General features: G+C 31.3%; 1 long non-coding RNA gene and 1 pseudogene across 2 annotated transcripts; both read left to right on the top strand.

The window, feature by feature from the left end:
• Positions 1–7,296: 7,296 nt before the first annotated feature.
• LOC120088474 (U-box domain-containing protein 27 pseudogene) lies at positions 7,297–9,180 on the top strand (annotated as a pseudogene). Its single transcript, XR_016523670.1, has one exon. The product of XR_016523670.1 is annotated as a U-box domain-containing protein 27 pseudogene (transcript).
• Positions 9,181–11,482: 2,302 nt separating this feature from the next.
• Positions 11,483–12,749, top strand: LOC150033551 (uncharacterized). Its single transcript, XR_016523671.1, has 2 exons — positions 11,483–11,847; positions 12,564–12,749. It is a non-coding gene; the product is annotated as an uncharacterized LOC150033551 (long non-coding RNA).
• The last annotated feature ends 5,875 nt before the right edge of the window (positions 12,750–18,624 follow it).

Here is an 18,624-nt window from a genome sequence, read left to right as displayed (position 1 = left end):
TCACATGTCCCCAACACGAATTATCAGGATCAGGCCATCTATGATAAGTCACAACAATTGTGACCATTCCACAAAGTGGCCGCATCCGTAGCATTACCAGTATAAGGTTTCCCTCCTATATCCATATACTACAGACCATTTTGATTATCACTCAAGACATGATCCACTTGTATGTCACCACATACATGCTTGAGTTACATACAGATAATCAGGGATTTTAAGTTTATTAGTTTGTGGTAAAGTAAATAAAACATGCAACTGAACAAAATCAAGATGTGAAGTAAATATCATATATTATACAACACATGCGTTCGTACAAACTGTTTACAAACTACAGGACACGAGATTTTAGAGCATCAACCCCAATAATTAGGTCCCAAGTTTTGTTCTTCCTTAAAGAACTCACTTCAGCTTCTATGGCTTGCAGCCATTTATTCCTTTCTTTGCTTGTCATAGCTTCTTCAAAGCTCTGAGGTTCTTCATCAAGTGGGCTTTCTGCAATGTTAGCAAAGTCTGACACATAATCAATATTTTAGTATCTGGCTGGGGGTCTGATCTCTCTTCTTCTTCTGTCTCTTGTCAAAGTATAGTCAACTAGGTTTTTAGGCTAGGTAGCTTGGTCTTAAGCTGTTTATTCACTTACTTCTATTTCAATAGCTTGGGGATTCTAGACACCATTCTCTGATGATGCCTTTTCAATTCTAGGTAAGATCTCCACCTTCAAGGTAGTGGAGTTCTCATTTAAAACTCCTTTAGCTGGTTGTTTGCCTTTCTCTAATACTAAAAACATTTCATCTTCTCTGAAATTTATGTCTCTACTCACAATACTCTGATTATAATTGAAGTCCCAGAGCTTGTAGCTTTTAGTTCCCTCAGGATACCCTATAAATATGCACTTTAGGGCCCTGGGTTGAAGTTTGCTCTATCTTATATGTACATATGTTGTGCACCCAAAGGCTTTTAGGTTTGATAGATTTGGAGGTACACCTGTCCACATTTCCTCAAGTGTTTTCATGTCAATAGAAGTATAGGGGCTTCTGTTAATAGTGTAGGTGATTGTTGCTAGGACTTATGCCCAAAATACTTCTTTGAGGTTACCTTTTGATAGTATACACCTTACCCTTTCTATAAGAGTTCTGTTCATCCTTCCAGCTATCCCATTTTGCTAGGGTGTGTAGGTAACTGTTGCATGTCGTATTATGTTGTGCTCATTACAAAAATTAGTGAACAAATCCTTTATAAACTCAAGACCATTATTTGTTCTCAAAGTCTTTACTATTTTTTCAGTCTAATTTTCAACTTTTGCAACCCATTCTTTAAATTTATCAAAGGCTTGATTTTTAGATTTCAGCAAATAGGTCCATACTTTTCTAGAGTAGTCATCTACTAGAGATAGGAAGTACTTGAGTCACTCCATGAAGGAGTTCCAGCTAGTCCCCATAAGTCAGCATGTATTTAACTGATTTTAACTTTTGATGTATGAATCCCTTTTGTGAATTTGAGTCTCTTAGCTTTGCCATAGACACAATGCTCACAAAAACTTAGCCTCTTTGAGCCTTTAGGTTGAATTAGCCCCTGTTTTGTCAGTTCATTCAAGCCTTGTTCACTGATGTGTGAAGTCTCTTATGCCATAGTTCAATGCCTTCTGTCTTGCTATCTTGGGATACTAAAGAAACATTAGGAAAGGACACATTTTTCAAGTAGTATAGGTCATTCATCCTTACTCCAAGTAGAATTGTTTTTCCAGCCTTTTTCACATGTAAGTTTTCTTGTTACCAGTGTAGTAACAATCTTGGTCAGCTAGCATTCCCAGAGAGATTAGGTTCCTTCTAAGTTTAGGTACATGTCTTACCTCCCTTAGAAGTATTTCTCTATTGTCTTCTAATTTTAGGCATACTGAGCCAATTCCCACAACTTTGCAATCATGATCATCCTCCATGTAGACTGAGCCTCCTTCCCATGATTTGTAACTCACAAACCATGATTTGTAACTCTTTTGGAAGTCATATGATAGGTACATCCTGAGTCCTTGACCCAGACTCCTTTTTCCTCAATCTTATATCCCATAGGTTTCAAATGAGTTGCTATTAGGATTTCAGTGTATTCATAGGAATTTTCACCCACTGAAACATTACCTCTGCCATAATCTCTTGGCCTTTTGTTTTCATTTCTTTCATAGTCTCTGTTTCTGTCATTTCTGTCATTGTCTCTATGTTTTCTTGAGTTTCTTCTATAGGGTTTTCCCTTCTCAGAACAATTTCTCTTGAAGTGCCCCTTCTTGTGGCAAATAAAGCACTTCAAACGGGGTTTATCCTGGTGGTTCTTGTAGATTTTTTCAAAACGACTCCCTCTAGTGAAGTTTTTCCCTTTTGAGTAGAGAAACTCAGCTCCTCTAGCCTTATTCTATGTTTTTAGCTCAAGTTATTTACACCTTAAAGCATTAATCACTGAGTCAGCTGTCACATTGTCTCTGTCATATTTCAAAGCTGACTTCACTTCTTTATAAGCTTCATATATTGAGTTAATGAGGATTGCAACCTCACTTTCTGCCACAAGTTTTTCTTCTCCCTGATTGAAACTATTAGTAAGTTTCTTGAATTCATCTAGATTCTCATCAAGAGACTTTGATGGGTTCATCTTAAATGAAAACAATTTCTCACGAACAAAGATCTTATTAGGTAGGTCCTTCTTGTCATAAAATAGCTTCAATTTCTCCCAGACATTGAGTTGTTGATTCATTGATCACTGCCTTAATACTGTATCAGTGATGTTTAAAATAAGTGTTGTGAAGGTTGTATCTTCTATTTCTTGTTCCGGTTCATCTGTCAATATATCAGGTAGCATTTTAGGATCTTTCAAGGCTTTGAAAACCTTCTGTAATGTGAGAATAACTTGAATTTTCTTGGACCACAGTTCAAAATCGTTCGAACCATTAAATTTGTCTACTTCATACCTTGTCGAAGCCATCACTTACTTTTTGAATGAGTCTTGATGAAACAAAGGTTCTTTGACAGGTTCTTGGAGTGTTTCTTGCAACTTTCTTGGAGTTTCTTAGATACTTCAACCTGGCTCTGATACCAGTTCTTATCTGCTTGTGTTGTAAACTAATTTCAGTGAGCCCAAGAAACACTCATTTCAGGTCCAAGATGTAAAAGGGTTTGTTGTCGTGTGTGGACCACGATTGGCCACGTAACCAATTGATACAAATCAAGACAGAAAAGAAAATTAATTCAAAAATTCATTTTGCCTTTTGATATTTCCACAGAAAGGTTGAAATTCTCTCTCTTTCTCTCAATGTTCTTCATTTCAACTTTAGGGTTTCTTTCACCTTTTTTTTTTTTTTTTTTTTTTTTTTTTTTTTTTTTTTTTTTTTTTTGTTTCTTTGAAGGGAGATCAAGAGAGAAGGAAAACTTACATGTAGTAAATGATTCGAAGAGAGGAGAAGAAGATGGACAAAAAGAAGTATAGTGGTTCGCTATTAACCTACATCCACTTTGAAACTCATCAGAAAGATATTTCTTTATTCTTCAAGGGAAGATTAATTTTCTATGACTCTTCTTACAATTATATCACTGTGTCTATTTTTACTTTGCATGTTGAGCTATTTATTTATTCAAGAGAGTTTACAAGAAGGTTAAATCGATTCTAACTGATTTTTAGTTGATTTATATTTCAGGAACAGCAGAAACAAGTAATTGGAAGCTCCAGTTTTGGCTCACATCAATTAACAATAAAATTTATTCTCTTTGACACTACTTTTTATTTAAATAACTTTTACTTAAATTAAGAAATTTAACATAATAAATGAAAATATAAAAAGATTATAATAAATGGTTTTTGAAAAAGAAAATTTGAAACTATTTAACAAATTTTATATATAATGTGGATTTTCTTAAAAAAAAAATTAGGTTTCTTTAGTGTTGATCCTTTTGACTCTCGAAACAAAAGAGGGAAAATCCTTAACAGGTTGTATTTGCAATCAAGTCAAAAGATGAAAAAGAAGTTTGAAATTTGAACTTCGAAGGATTTTCAAAAATAGAAAAATAAGGAAAATTATTTACATCAAAAATAAAAATTTTAATCTTCTTTGTAGAGGTTGATAGAAGTCTATAATTGATACACGCTAATAGAATGTCTATCAGTATTTTTTTTTTTTTATTTATGCGAAAAGTTAGATTGTATTCTAAAATATTTCAATCTCTTTTCATTCGGTCCAAATGATTTTGGTTTAATGGTAATCAACATGACATTTTTTTCTAGATAGAAATTTGAAGGTTTGATCCTAATCCCTATAATTGTTGTACTAAAAAGATCTTTTTAAATTCAGGTTATCCTTTTAGACTTCTTTTCATTGAAATTTTGTTAGAATAAAATAAAGAGTTGCTTTCAAATATAGGTAAATGAACCAAAATATTTACAAATATAACAAAATTTCATTATCTATCTATCTATCGCAGATAAACTATGATACTTTGCTATTATTTGTAAATATTTTCAGCAATTTTATTATTTGAAATAGTTTTCATTAAAAAATTAGCTCTAAATTAATAGGTAAGAACTAATTTTGAGATGTATTGAGAATATGTGGTGTGAATACTACCTTTAAAAAATAGGAACTAATAGGAAGTCCATAACAAAAAATGTATTTTCACCCCAAAAAAATCTTTAATGAATTATTTAATTACGTTGGGATGAATAAAAACTTATATGTTATACTATTAGTTTTACTTATTTCCTAAGAATTATTATCTAATATTTTTTTCTTTGGTAAATAATTTTTAGTCACTAAATTTTTCAAAAATAGTTATATCTGGAGCATACGTCTCAAAATTCTAAAAAAATTACTTTTAAATAGTCATGGTACTTAATCTATCATTAACCATTTTTTAATATATGAGGTGGAGAATCGAATTTTGGATCTCGAAGTTGATGCTATAAACTTTAGGTTAGTTACTCATGATTATGGTTTTGATCTTGAACAAATAAACAACATCAAATAATATAAACCTATAAGTCATAGATGTTAATCAATGATAGTCTATCGGTGAACGTATCACTAATAAAGTCTATACACCATAGTATCATATATTTCTATCAGTCATAGAGTTTGTTATCGGTGATAGAAGTTTATCACTTTATCATTGAAAAAAGTTTATTAATACTGATGGCAAAATCTATCAATGATAGTTTCTATCTCTAATAGGCTCCTATCATCAATAGATTTCATCGTTACTTCAAGTGTTGGATCTATATTTTGTTATATATACAATTTTCTTTTTCTTTTTTACATTATACTATATATACTAATAATTTAGAGTTGATTGTTATATTTGCAACTATTACTATTTTAAGATAATCAATATAATCATTTTATATATTTCTTTTTCCATTTGTTTTTCTCCAAAATATAATTGGATTTAATTTTCAACTCTATGAGAGTTTCCGGGAACAATATTGTGATGGTTTAAATTTTACCATTGAAAAATTATGGATACAGTTATTACAACCACCATACTTCAAACATATTTTTTGAAGTTACCCTTTTTATATAGATAGTTGAGTTTTAATTAAATCAACCCATCAATTTTGAGGTATAATAGTTGATTTTTTTCGTAAAAAATAAATAAAAAAATATAGCCTAGTCATCCAAATAAAAATTTATAATTTTTGGAATCCAACTTTTATTTTTCTCTTACTAAATTTTAAGAATCCAGCTTGCCTAGCACTTAATGGAGATAGGACATACGAGAGTGGCAGGGAAAAGGAAAAATATTAATTAATAATATTCATTCCACAAAAAGAATATTAATAATAAAACAAAAAAAACCCCACTTTTATCAGGTTTTTCTCATCCGTCAGATGATGATATCCAACGATTCACATTGGCCGTTCTCGAATTCCTCTAAAGTGGGCCCCATAAACCATTCTCTCTCATGACATAAACATGGTCCCTACCAATTCCCAAGGTTCTCTTGTGGAATCGCATTCCCGCTCGCATCACTGTCGTTCGTTATGAACAAAAGATCCGTGATTCAGATCTGACGGCTATGATCAGCGAATCTCCATAGTCTTACAAGGCTTCGTTCTACACCCAAACGATGCCCAAAATCATAGTTCTATTCCATTTTACCCTCTATAGTTTTAAATATCCAAATTCAATCTTTTTTTAAAAAAAAAAAAAATCGAATTTGATCATTTTTCTTCTTGTTAACTTATAGTTTGATTCCCATATGACTTCACAAAACTAAATTTATAGCATCTATTTGAGGAATAATATAAGAAATGTGTTTATATTTCTCAAATTCTTAGAAGTTATGTTAGTAGACTTCAATCTAACTTAACAGGTAGGCCTATATGCATTTTCAAATAGTTAAAAGTTATTGTTCAAAATAGTTACAGACATTTGATTGCATTGGCAAATAATGTTTTTTATATCTCTAGTGTCTACATTCTTTAGAAATTGTGAAGTCTGCCTACCTTTATTTTAATTCAATACATTTGCAAAAGAAAAAAAGTTGAAGAAGAGTCGATACTTTACACTTTATTAAAAAAGAAAGCCTTTAATTTTTTTGGAAATATATATATACAACACAAAAAACGTGTAAGCTTCCCTTTAGTAATTAACAAAAAGTTGAAGAAGAGATCAAAGTTGTACAACATGCAAAATTCATTAATAAAATTGTTCAATTTGAAAATTCAAGAATCCAAATGTAACTTAAACCAAATTTCAGATCTAAAATTGTAAAATTTTCATCATTTAAAAAAGTACAATTCAAATTTTAGAGATTTATTAGACATAAAACTCAACGTTAAAGGACTAAAATAATAATTTTCTTCCTTCCCTTTCTCTACCTATAAATATTATGTTTAAATACTATTATAGTTCACTTATTTTATTCTTTCAAAACTCTCATTTGGGTCCTAATTTTAGCTTGTCCTACTTTTTCATTCATATTATAGGAAATTTTCAATGAGGTCACTACAATGTAAAAATCTAAACTCTATGGATACAAATTCAAGATACTAGTTCTTTCTCGAGTTTCTTGTATGGACGATCCATTTACAGGTGACTTTATGATTAATGACTCGTCTCCCATAAATGTATAAAATCTAACATTCTCCTTGCACTACCGCATTTTATAAGACATCGTGTTGACCATGTCTATCGTAGCCCCAACCTGATGTTCATCTATCTCAAAATGAAGATCGCAATAAAGACAGTCATAGCTTAGGAGTGGGATAGACACGGTTAGAGACTAATGTGATAGGTTACAAATGTGGTCTTAGACGTAAATAGAATGTTAGATTTTTGGGTGAGTTATTAATAATAAAAGTGTCTGTGAAAAGGTCATCTATACGGTATGAGTACAAAATTACAAAACATTATGTAGCAATCTCTCTAAATAATTCTTCTTTTATTTTCTTTTGCACAACAATACTCATTATCAAGATCAAAACAATTACTCTCTATAAGTACTTATACTTATAGAGACTAATATCGAAAAATTATTTTTTAGATAAAAGAGAAAAAAACGTATAGAGTTGACAAAAAGAAAAGGAGAGAAGTGTATAAAGAAAAGAAAAGAAAAGAGTAGGATGACATATGGGAATTGGAAATTGGGGAGTACCTTTGACTCTCTGCCTTTAAACCTTTCTTCCTCTGTTCTCAACATTCTTCTTCTTCTTCTTCTTCTTCTTCTTCTTCCCCCTCCTTCCACTTTCTCTTTCCCATCAACAATTTACAGTTCATCGCCATGGTCAGGCCGCACGATCTCTTCATCAATGTTCCCACTCACTTCCTTTGCCCAATTTCTCTCGACCTCATGCAATCTCCCGTCACTTTAACCACCGGCATCACCTACGACCGCTCCAGCATCCAGCACTGGCTCGACTCCGGCCATAATACTTGCCCTGCCACCATGCAGGTCCTCCACAACTACGACCTCGTTCCCAATTCTAGTCTCAAGCGACTCATTCAGATTTGGTCCGATTCTCTTCTCGACCTCTCCCAATCGGATCATATTCTAACCCTCGTCGACGATTTGCACACAAACCGAAATGGCTCTGTTTCTCTTTCTGTATCTGCTTCTCTCTCGAAGCTACTCTGTTTCGGTGCACGATTGGAGCAGAACGTCAAGTTTCTCGGGAGGATTCACGGCTTTGTACCGGTGCTTCTCGATGTTCTTCGTTGTAGAGATGTTGATTGTTCGGAACTGGTGGTTAGGGTTTTGGATTTAGTGAGATGCGAAATTGTGGATCGGGAGGAGTTTATGAACATGATGTTGAAAAGCGATCGCGATTGTTTGAGATCTCTGGTTCTCGTTCTACAGCGAGGAAGTTCGGAATCGCGAATTGGAACGGCGAGGCTTCTCGAGTGCGTCGCCATTAACGCCGAGTCAAAGAACCTAATCGCGGAAAACGAAGGGATTCTACACGAATTGATAGGAGTAATCGGAATAGACGAAGATCCAAAAGTAATCGAATCGGTACTCTCATGCTTAATCGCAATATCAATGCCGAAACGAGTAAAAATCAAGTTGGTTCGACTAGGGGTAATAAAAGCCCTAACCAGACTGCTGAAGCACCGGAACGTGAGCGTGGAAATAACGGAGAAGGTTCTGAGACTGTTGGCGGCGGCGGCGGCGGTGGAGGAAGGGCGGTCGGAGATGTTGGAGAACGGAGGAGAATGCGTGGGGAGGATGGTGAGGAAAGTGATGAAGGTGTCGAGTGCGGCGACGGAGCACGCGGTGACCGCGCTGTGGTGCATATGCTATTTGTTCCGGGAAGAGAAGGCGGCGGAGGCGGTGGCGGAGGCGAAAGGGGTTGAGAATATACTGTTGCTGATGCAAAGCCACTGCCCGGCGACGGTCAGGCAAATGGCGAAAGATCTTCTAGAGATTTTGAAGGTTAATTCCATCTCCTATTGCTTATCAATTTATGATACTGCCAATTTTTACATTATGCCCATTTGAATTTAAGTCTAAATTATAATCATTAACTAACACTTATCATTACGCTGTTAATTAATTAATTAATTAATTAATCCAACACTTTGTGCTAAATTGTTCATATAAAAACGTAGAGAGGCTGAAGAAAGTGATGTGATTCAAAGGGTTGATTTGTAAATTTTAATATCATTTTTTTCAAGTGAATAAAAAGTTGGGATTCATTTTATTTCAATTTTGTATCGTGTGTTCAACTCCAATTCAAAATCTTATATTTTGATCTGAATACATATATATTAGTGCATAAGACGCTAATTATCATCTTAAAGGATTCTATCTTTTATTCGAACATTATTTAATAAAAAAGAAGTGTTAAATGGTATTAAATCTTCAACATTAAACTTCTATAAATGGTGTTAAAAGTAGAATCCGGTATCATAGTCTAATCACACATATGGTGGTTGAGGAATTTTTTTAATAGTTCATCAATCTCATGCCACATTTACGTGTGGTCAAAATATAGTCAATCGTAATTCAATCCATTACAAAGGGGATGAGATTCATTTGATGATGTTTACTAAAAAGGGTTACCGTCTTAATTAGAAATTCATTAGTGTTGTTTACTTCATATTGAACTTATGATAAAATATAAATGATTACCAAAATGCTCTTTTTATATATCTAGTTAATTAAAAGTAATAACTAAATAGTATATAAGAATTGAAATACTCTATCATTTTTATTTATTTATTCAAATTTTTATTTTTACGTACTTATTCAAATTCTTTTATTTTAAAAAATTAATACTGTAAATTAAAATTTAAAAAACGTATAGTTTTAAAATGAAATAATCAAACTCATCTCATTCAAATTTCAATTTGGAAAAGCACATCATCTTGATATAAGTACATAAAAGATATAAGTATATATATATATATATATATATACAAAATCTACAGTTTTTGATTTAATAAGTTAATATTATTTAATTTATTTTAAAATTATGTTTTTGTAACAAACTAATCGTAAAATCAGTTATACCAAAAATAAAATAGAATAAAATAAAAAAATTATTCTTGCAAATGCGTCAAAAAATGGCAAAAAATTATACCAAAAACACTATATTATTGTTCTTGTAAATATGGCCTATCAAAAATAATAAATAAAATGAAAAAAAAAAGTGCCAACTTTTTAATCATAGATATTGATATGAGTATGAATATATGGATTTATAAAGAAACAATGATAAAATAGGAAAAATAACTTTTAATTATGGATAATGAAAAGGATATTTATTAATAGGAATGAGATTGATGATCTTTTTTGGTGTAATAGGATTACATGATATTTTTACATTTTTTTAAATAAAGTCATCCTTGTTTCTCATTACAAAGTGTAATGAATATAATGAACTGAAATTAGATGATCCCATAATTTTTATTTTCAATGATAGATTACGTTCGAAGGTGCAGACATATATGTAGTGTTATTGGTTATTCTATAAAACTCAAAACCTTAATTTATTAAGGTAGCCAAAACAAACTAAAGAGAACGAAAAATAACATGCTCGACTAAATATTTTTTAAAATAATTGACTTACGAATTTGGTTAGAAATAATTATTTTAATTCATTACGGATAAGAGATTCAAATCTCATACCTTTCGATTAAAGATATACACTTTATAGTAGATAAATTATATTCATTTTGACTTTAAAAAATGAAAATATTTAAAATTCTTAATTTCATTTGGACCCTAATTCCTTTGCAAAATTTTCTTGTTTGCATGTCTATAATAAATGAAATAAAGTATGGCATAGGTATGACATTTTACTATTATGCCCTTAAAATTGTGGAGCAAATAACATTAATATAAAAGGAATTAATATATATTTACATATATATATATATTCTTATTTGTGTATTTTTTTTTTATTGATTCATATTCATATAAGAAAAATATTTTGGGATAACTACATAGTTAGCTTTTATAATGAGCCATTTTTCATTTTATCCAAGATCCCTAATATTTAAACAAATTTTTGTTGATTCTACATTTTATTACAACAGTTTCAACTCAATTTACATTTAAATCCTTACATCTAATTTGATATATAATATATGAAAAGAAAAAATTCAAAGAAGGCAAAAATTATTTGATTCTTTATTGTGTTAATAAGAACATTTAAAGTTGAATGTTTTTAAAGTTCATGGATTTACATTTAAATCCTTACATCTAATTTGATATATAATATATAAAAAGAAAAAATTTAAAGAAGGTAAAAATTACTTGATTCTTTATTATGTTAACAAGAACATTTAAAGTTGAATGTTTTTAAACTTCGTGGGGAATTGCCAAAAATGGAACATTTTTTATAGGGCTAAAGACTTTTGGGATTATTTTTAAAAATTTGAGTTTTGAGATAAATTAGATATAAAAAGGTCGAAAAATTCCTTAAATTAAAAAACTTAAAGATAAAATTTGTCGTTTTGCGTGGCTAACGTTTTCTACTCTTCTCCCTTGTGCGTCTACTCCTTGGTGGCCAATGGCTTCGAACGACTACTAACCACCATTGTGGATGACTTGCGACCCTTCGAACGGTGACTAACCACCGTTGTGGATGATTGATGACCCTTCGAACGACGACTAACCACCGTAGTGGACGACCGACGACCCTTCAAAAGACGACTAACCACTGTAGTGGACGACCGACGACCCTTCAAATGACCACTAACCACCGACGACTGGCGACCCTTCGAACAACGACTAATCACCGTTGTGGACGACTGGCAACCCTTTGAACGGCAACTAACCACTGTTGTGGACAACCGACGACCTATCAAACGGCGACTAAGATCGGAGCTTCAGAACGGCGACTAAGACTGGCGACCCTTCGACCATTGTAAGGAACTTAAACCTTCATTTGGATTTAGGAGAAAATTTCTAACATTTAGATTGTTTACTGATTTTACTGATTTTTGCTTTGATTTTTGTTGATTTGCTTAGGTTTTTTCATTTTTTTTCAAATTCATCTTGGCTTCCAAAATAGAAGAGTTGAGTTCCTTTTGCTTTTTTGCTTTGATTCTTAAGAATACTGTTGTTGGTTGATTTTATTTGACAAAAACAAAAAGTTCCTCTGCATTTATATGATCCACATAATCCCAAATCACTTTTATACTTACTTTAGGTGATCTAGGAGGTTATGTTCATGTTTTAGGGAGTCTTTTAACTACTATTTTTTTTATCTTCAACATCTCGCAACAACTTTTAAATTGAAACAATGGATTCACTCTTTTATATAGGTGCTTTTTGGTGAATTAGGGTGGACTTGGTCATGTTATAGGTAGTCTTTTAGCTACTACTTTTTATCTCACAACTTTTAAACATGAAACAAGGCATAAAAACTCTTTTATATAGGTGTTTTTGTGAGTTATAATGGACTTGGTCATGTTTTGGGTATCTTTTTAGCTACTATTTTCTATTTTGTGATATCTCGCAACAACTTTTAAAGTTGAAACAATGGATTCAAACCCTTTTGTATAGGTGTTTTTGGTGAGTTATATGATGGGCTTGATCATGTTTTAGGTAATCTTTTAACTACTGTTTTTTATCTTGCAGCATCTCGTAAAAGCTTCTAAACTTGAAACAATAGATCAAACTCTTTTATATAGGTGTTTTTGGTGAGTTCTGATGGGCTTGATCATGTTTTAGGTAGTCTTTTAGCTATTTTTTTTATCTCGCAACAACTTTTAAGCTTGAAACAATGGATTCGAACTCTTTTATATAGGTGTTTTTGGTGAGTTATGGTGGGCTTGGTCATGTTTGAAGTAGTCTTTTAACTGTTGGACCGGTATGGCAACCTTAGAGGGAGGTGAATAGAGTTTAATTAAACTTTTTCTTAAAGTATGCTCCATTTGATCTAATTAGATATTTTTAAATTAAATAAATAAAAACTTTTATTTATGCGAAATAAAAAGATTAATAAAAATTATGTAACAATATACTCAATCAATCTCAATATAAAAAAAATCAAGCAATTAAAATTAAATACAAAAATAACTAGAAAAGAGATAGAGAAGAAGATATTGTGATTTTTATAGTGGTTCGGTCAAATATGACCTACATCCACTTTCCCAAATGCCTCTTAGGACTCCGATTAAAAAAATTCTTCTTTTAACTCTTTCCGCGAAACCGCTACCTTGCTCCTTTTACAGATTCAAGAGCAAACTCAATCCTTTCCAGGATCCAATCGTTACAATATTTTTAAGCTTTAAATCACACAATAAAACTCTCTAAAAAGAGTGGGTGTACAAGTTTGAGTTTACACAATTTAATCCTCACAATACAATAAAAAATTCTCTCAAGAATAAGATGAAAAGAAAGAAAATTGGAAGTTTGTAGGGAGAGTAACAATGGTGATTTTTTTGCTAATTTTAAGGATTGTAAAATGTGAAAAGTTGAAATAATTTTGGAGAGATGAAGTATAAAAAGAGAGGAAAATGGGGGTAAAAATCAAATTTTGATTTAGACTATTAGATTGATCAAAAATTAAAATAGAAGGTAGAGATTGAAAGTGAAAAGGTAAAAATATAAAATAAATATTTTTTTAAAAAAAAGAATACTTAAACCGACCAACGGTTCTTATATTTTCCTTTTTAAAAAAAAATTCTTAAAGCGACCGTTGGTCACTTTTTATTTATTTTTTTATTTTTTTTATTTTCAATCCAAATAATTTCTTTTAAATCTCTTTTCTTTTAATAAAATTAAAATCCACCAATTTGCAATTTTAAGTCACAATCCAAGTGACATTCTCTAATTGGTTCAATTTGATGATTAATTCGTCACGTCACGTTCCAAGTGGCACCCTATAGTTCCAAGTGACACCCTATCTCTTTTCTTTTTAGTTTAAGTCACATTCCAAGTGGCACCCTATAGTTCCAAGTGGTACTCTCTAATTGGTTCAATTTGATGATTAATTCGTCACATCACCATCTCGGGTATTTTTCCGTTTCATTTCTTTTGGCCATATTTCTTTCATCCGAACTCCAATTTCGATGATTCAAAAGACATTGGAGTCGTTGTTCTGAGCTCTACACTATGAATTATTCAAAATAATAAAATTATTAGTAAATAAAATCAGGTTTGTTATCATCAAAATGTTAATTAATTAATTTGAGATTAAGGGTCAAAACGTTTTTATGATGACAAACCATAGAAGAAAAATAACTTGAAATGCACAAAATTATAGCAACACATGTGATCAATAAATAATTTCAATATCAAGTATATGTATCACCACAAAGATCAAGCTTGAAATTCATTCAAAAGAATTAACTTCTTCCATTTAATTAATTCTCCCTTTAAATAATACATTCAATAGAAACAATCATTCAACACTGACATAACACATTTTTCGTATACTTCTCCCCCTTTAGAATCATAAAAAAGAACAATAGACATATAAATGCTCCCCCTAAAAACATGACATACATAAAGATTTTAATTCTCCCCCTATCAATATGCATTACATAATAGTATCAAGTAAGATAGGAAATCAAGATACATCACAACGAATAATACCAAGCTCAGACCTATTTTTGCAAAACTTTATTCCATCCCCTGATTTTCAATTACTAAGAAACGTGATTCAAAGGCTTGGTTAAAATATCCGCTAATTGATTATTAGAGCTTACAAATTCAAGAGGAATATTACCATTTTGCACATGCTCTCTAATAAAATGATGTTTGATATCAATATGCTTAGTCCTAGAATGATGGATAGGATTCTTAGTCAAATTAATAGCACTAGTATTATCACAAAATATGGGCACACTATCAAACTTTAATCTAAAATCAAAAGAGTTTGTTTCATCCAAAGAATTTGTGCACAACAACTAGCAACTGCAATATATTCCATTTTTGTAGTGGATAAAGCAACCGGATTTTGCTTTTTACCATACCAAGATACTAAGGAACTAACAAAAAATTGGCAAGTCCCACTAGTACTCTTATGGTCAAGTAAACTACCGGCAAAATTCGCATCGGAATATCCAACCAAACTAAACTCAACATTTCTAGTATACCACAAGCCTACATCAATAGTTCCAAGCAAATATTTAAATATTCTTTTAATGGCATGCAAATGTGATTCTTTAGGACAAGATTGAAATCTAGCACATAAACATACACTAAATATGATATCGGGTTTATTAGCGGTCAAATAAAGTAAAGATCCGATCGTACCTCGATAATGTCCACGCATTTACCTTTTTCATCTTTGCTCATAGGAGTTTTTGCAGTCTTACCTTCATAGAATTTGAACATCTTGAGCAAATCCCTTGTGTATTTTTCTTGACTTGATACCATCCTTGAGTTGTTTGATTTGGAGTCCAAGGAAGAAACTAAGTTCTCCCATTATACTCATCTCAAACTCACTATGCATACACTTAGAAAATTCTTCACACAAAGATGGATCAGATGAACCAAATATAATATCATCAACATATATTTGTACTATAAGCATATCATTATCCTTAACCTTAATAAAAAGAGTAGTATCAATTTTTCCCATTTTAAAATCATTCTCTCAAGTAAAAAGTTGTTAAGTCTGTTATACCAAGCTCTTGGGGCTTGTTTTAAGCCATAAAAAGTCTTTTTCAACTTATAAACATGATTAGGCAAATCAAAACTTTCAAAACCCAGAGGTTGTTCAACATAAACTTCCTCCATAATATAACCATTTAAAAAAGACACTCTTCACATCTATTTGATACAAAATAAAATTCTTATAAGAGGCAAAAGCAAGCAACATTCTAATAGCCTCTAATCTAGCAACCGGTGCAAAAGTTTCTTCATAATCTATACCTTATTCTTGACAATAACCTTGAGCTACAAGTCTAGCTTTATTTCTAATGATATTTCCATTTTCATCCATTTTATTTCTAAATACCCATTTAGTTCCAATTATAGATGCATTAGAAGATCTAGGGACTAATTCCCAAACTTTATTCCTTTTAAATTGACTTAAGTCTTCTTGCACAGCTAAAATTCAAAACTCATCATTCGGCATTTTTAAAACTTTTAGGTTTAATTTGAGAAACAAAAGCAAGATTACTAAATAAATTAAGAGAAGAGCGAGTCTTCACACCTTGTTCGGGATCACCAAGAATCAAATCCTTGGGATGGGATATAGCGTATCTCCACTCTTTAGGCATGGATGAAGAATCATCTTCCTTCTTTTCATTGATGCTCACTTCTTGCATACTTGAGATAATTTCTTTTTCTTTGTCATTAACAAGTAAATCTCCAAAATATTTTTCTAAATTATCACTACAAATAAACTCATTAGAAATATTATTACATGATTCGTCAAACACAACCTGCATAGATTCCTTAATAACTAAAGTTCTCTTATTGAAAACTCTATAAACTTTACTAGTAGAGGAATATCCTAGGAAAATACCAACATCTATTTTAGAATCAAATTTTTCAAGATTTTCTTTGTTATTCAAAATAAAACGTTTGCAACAAAAACTTTTGAAATACCCAATATTTGGAATTTTTCCATGTCAAAGCTCATAAGGAGTTTTATCTAAAGATGGTCTAGTTAAAACTCTATTTAAAACATAGCAAGCTAACGGCTTTCGCCCAAAAAGATTTTAGTATACCATACTCATTCAACATTGACCTAGCAAATTCTTGTAAAAGTACGGTTTTTTTCTTTCAACCACACCATTTTGTTGAGGAATTCTTGGAGGTGAAAAATTATGAGAAAAATCATTTTCTTCACAAAAAACTTTAAAAGCATCATTATCAAATTCTCCTCCTCCTAATTTTAGAAACAAAAAATTCTTTTTCATTTTGAACTCTTTTAGCAAAACTACTAAAACTTTTTAAAGCATCATCCTTATGTTTTATCATCAAACGCAAGTAAATCTAGAAAAATCATCAACTATCACAAATGCATAATAATTTCCTCCATAGCTAACAATTCTAGAAGGGTCAAATAAGTCCATGTGTAATAGTTGTAGGGGTCTAGTAGTAGAGATCACATATTTAGATTTGAAAGAAGACTTAGTTTGCTTTCCCATTTGACAAGCATCACAAATTTATCTTTTTCAAAATTTAAATTTAGAAAGATCTCTAACCAAAGAATCTTTGGAAATATTTGAAAGTAAGTACATGCTAGCATGTCCTAGTCTTCTGTACCATAACCAAGAGTCATTATGCAACACGGAAAGACATTTATCAATAATAGGACAATCATTCAAGTCAATGGTATACACATTTTCATCCCTATTTCCAACAAAATGACTTTTCTATCACAAACATTTTCAACGATGCAATTATTTTTATCAAATATAATTCTAATTCCTTTATCACACAATTGACTAATACTAAGTAAATCATGATTTAAACCATCAACTAAAAGCACATTTTCAATCCAAATAAAAGATTCATTACCTATATTGCCATTGCCAATAATTTTACCTTTCTTATTGTCACCAAAAGTTACCATGCCTCCATTCTTTTTAGAGAAAGAAATAAACTTGGATCGGTCTCCGGTCATGTGCCTTGAGCAATCACTATCCAAGTACCACTTATTTTTCTTGGAGGCTTTCAAACAAACCTACAAACAAAATAACCAAGATTGGTCCTTTGGTGTGGGTCCAACAGTGTTAGAATTTACAAATTTAGGGATCCGTTTCATTTTTGCATTAGTATTACAAGTATTGGATCTAGATAAGTAATAAAAATAACCTTTATGACCATATTTGCCACAAGAAAAACAAACATTATGCAAGGATTTATCTCTAACAACAAATTTATGCATTTTACTCTTCTTGGAGAAATTCTTTCTTGAAGCACTGTAAGACTTTGCTCTTTGAGAAAAGTTTCTTCTTGAAGAAGTAATGTAACCATACTTCAATTTAAAGCACTTAGGTCTAATATGACCTTCAACACCACAATTATGACATATAGGCACAAAACTAGATTTAGCATTATTAGACACAACGTTAGGCATATTAGGCACAATAGAAGATTCTTTAACAAATATAGCTTTAGAACTTGAAGGAGTAGAACATTCATCAATATAGCCTAAACCTCTCTTATCACCAAAAGGCTTGCCTACTTCAATTATTTTGTCCAATCTTTAAGCACTTATTGTCAACCTTTTAATAGACTCTTTACCTCTATCAAGTTTTTGCAAAATATTTAATTCTTTTTGTTTAAGTGATTTAATAAAATTATTCTTTTCACAACCATCATGCTCAAGAAATCTAACTTTATCAAGCAATGCATTTTTCTCATCACAATCACAAACATGCTTATCACAAGAGACATTTATTCTATCAATTTGCACGACATGCTCACACTCTTTAAAGAAAGCAATTTCATCAAGTAAATACTTATTTTCACTAGTCAAAGTATTGTATTTATTATTAAGCACAATATATTTTGAGCTAAATTTTTCTGAGTCATTTTGCATACTTCAAGCTTCAAACAATTCATCATAAGAAGGGGGTTCTAGAGTTAGTTCATCATCTTTTTCACTATGAGTCATAAGACCAAGGTGTGATACTTCTTCACCATCATTTCCACTTTCACTTTCACTACTATCATCCCATGTAGCCTTCATTGCCTTCTTCTTGGATTTCTTAGATGATTTAAGGAGTGG

This window comes from Benincasa hispida, chromosome 10 (assembly GCF_027475165.1).
Source record: "Benincasa hispida cultivar pf3 chromosome 10, pf3_genome.v1.1, whole genome shotgun sequence".
In the NCBI taxonomy this organism is placed as follows: domain Eukaryota; kingdom Viridiplantae; phylum Streptophyta; class Magnoliopsida; order Cucurbitales; family Cucurbitaceae; genus Benincasa; species Benincasa hispida.
Note: the sequence above shows the minus strand (reverse complement) of the source record. Positions and strands in the feature narration are given on the sequence as shown.